Source organism: Phaethon lepturus, unplaced genomic scaffold, assembly GCF_000687285.1.
Source record: "Phaethon lepturus isolate BGI_N335 unplaced genomic scaffold, ASM68728v1 scaffold21586, whole genome shotgun sequence".
Lineage (NCBI taxonomy): Eukaryota > Metazoa > Chordata > Aves > Phaethontiformes > Phaethontidae > Phaethon > Phaethon lepturus.
The window spans coordinates 25915-28048 of record NW_010547209.1 but is presented as its reverse complement, the minus strand read 5'-3'; the positions used below and the strand labels follow the sequence as shown (position 1 = coordinate 28048).

The 2134-nt window shown below is 36.3% G+C and overlaps 1 protein-coding gene across 1 annotated transcript in view; it reads right to left on the bottom strand.

The window, feature by feature from the left end:
- Positions 1-2134, bottom strand: part of KIF18A (kinesin family member 18A) — a 42735-nt gene that overhangs the window by 15512 nt on the left and 25089 nt on the right. The window lies entirely within an intron of this gene.

The window sequence follows — 2134 nt, the reverse complement described above, 5'->3', positions numbered from 1 at the left end:
TAAAAAAACTTTTGTTTATTTAAAAAATTGGGGGGGGGGGGGGAGAGAGAGGGAGAGAGAGAGAGAGAGAGAGATTCTTTGTGAAGATTAAAAATCTTCAGTAATTTGAGAAAAAAAATTCCTAGCAACATCCCCTAAAAGTATGAACACATTTATACAACTAGTCAAAAGCAAAAGCAAATGGAGAGAGCACACAATCAGATGAAGAGCATAAAAAAACCACCTGAGAAGTGCCTTGTTAGAAATTATCATAAACTTTCCTGTAAAGGTTACAAAAATTTGGAGGACAGTTGGTTCTACCATGTTTTCTCCTGCATCTAATAAGAAGGGGAAAAGTGAAAGTAACAGCTTCTATTTCCTTTTCCAAAGAACAACAAGTAAACAAAAAAAAAAATACCACAAAAGATTTATACGGCTCTCTTGAGGCAAAAGACACCATTTACAGTTAAGGAAAGTCCATCTTAATTAAAAATAGTGTCCATTTACTTAAGTGAACATACAGTTCAACAACATTGAGAACAAGAGAACAACTGGAAAACTTCTACCTAAGACTTGCACGACAATCCCTCAAATTATGTCTAATGATTTTAATGGAGTGAAATGTTTATGTCTTAACAGTTTGCGTGCAACTTAAAAAACAGTTATTTTAGAGTTAATTTCAGTAAGAACAGATACAACACAGGACTCCAAGAAAGGTGGAACAGAAATAGATTAATCAAGAACTCTAACAAAACTTACTAGCATCAGGAGTTAAAATTCACGACAATGATATCACACATGACAAAACACAACCTTTACAATCAATATTTAGTCAGAAACTACATTATACAGTTTACTGGATCTGTATTTGGGTTCCTCTCCCTACCTATTCTGCCAGAAAAAAAGTTCACCTAAAAGGGGAAAAAAAAGTATATTAAATATATGCCTGTGGTATAAAATAAATATCAGCCAGGAGCATGGCTTCATGTTTGCCTTGCAACATACACAATACAGATCTCCAAGTAAAAGCCCCATTGCATGTGAGTCTCGAATTCTTATTTTACAAGTAGTTTAGAGAAGTTTGTATTTCTTTCCTTCTTCAGTCAGACTCATACTTCCACATATCCTATCATAACATAACTGCCTTTTTTTTTTTTTTACATAATAAACAAGCTACAAATTTCAGTCTAAATTATAAGTGAAAAATATAGGCATACATATATACACATGCACGCAAAACATGATTCAAAATAAAAATGTGGTGATTTTTGTTATCAGAACTGCTAGCACTTAAAATTCCAGTGTTCTAGCACTAAAAAAAACATGTTACAGTATTTGAATTCTCAGACGAGTTATGACAGGAAACAACCCTCACCTCTAAACCCTTAACTAATTTGCTTTGCCATGACAGAATAAACAGACTAGAAAACCAGTTTTAAAAACTGTTTTCTTTTTGTTTAAAGATAAAGATAAAACAAGAAAGAAAACCACTACCTTTTATTTTAATGCCTTTCATAAAGCTTTGCAGAATATATTTTCATTATGATATGACAGTGGCATCATGGTTCCTAACGAGCACAATGCCACAAAATGCAGATACTTATCACCGCCATGACTTTCCAAGCCATTGCCAGCAATTCAAGATCACATGCGATTTCTCTCTACCTGGGAAATGAGAATGGAGCAGAGTGGAAGAATGCTGCCACCCGCTGAGGTCCGCTGCCCTCACTCCAAGCTGGAAGGAGAAACGGGCAAGCCAACAACTTCTTTCAACCTTGTCGAATCCCTGACTAGCATGGGCAGAATAGGAAGTATAATCATGCAAATGTGCAAACCTTCTTTTCCATCTCTCACAAGACACAAAAACATCCCCCCTCCCCCCAAAAAACCCCTCCAAACCGAAACCAACCTGACACCACCTCCCCGCACACACCCCCAGCCCATCCTAAACACAGTCTGATCTTTACATTGCAGATAGTGAAATACTGGGAATCAACTACCTGGTATGATCAACAGCAATACAAACATATGCCAAAAATCACATACACACTTAAGGAGAACAGAGGTAATAAATTGTTCTGGCAGAATAACTCTCAACCCCAGAGTGAGTTGTGTAGAGGAAGAAAGCTAAAGGAAGCAGAGAACTAATTTCACA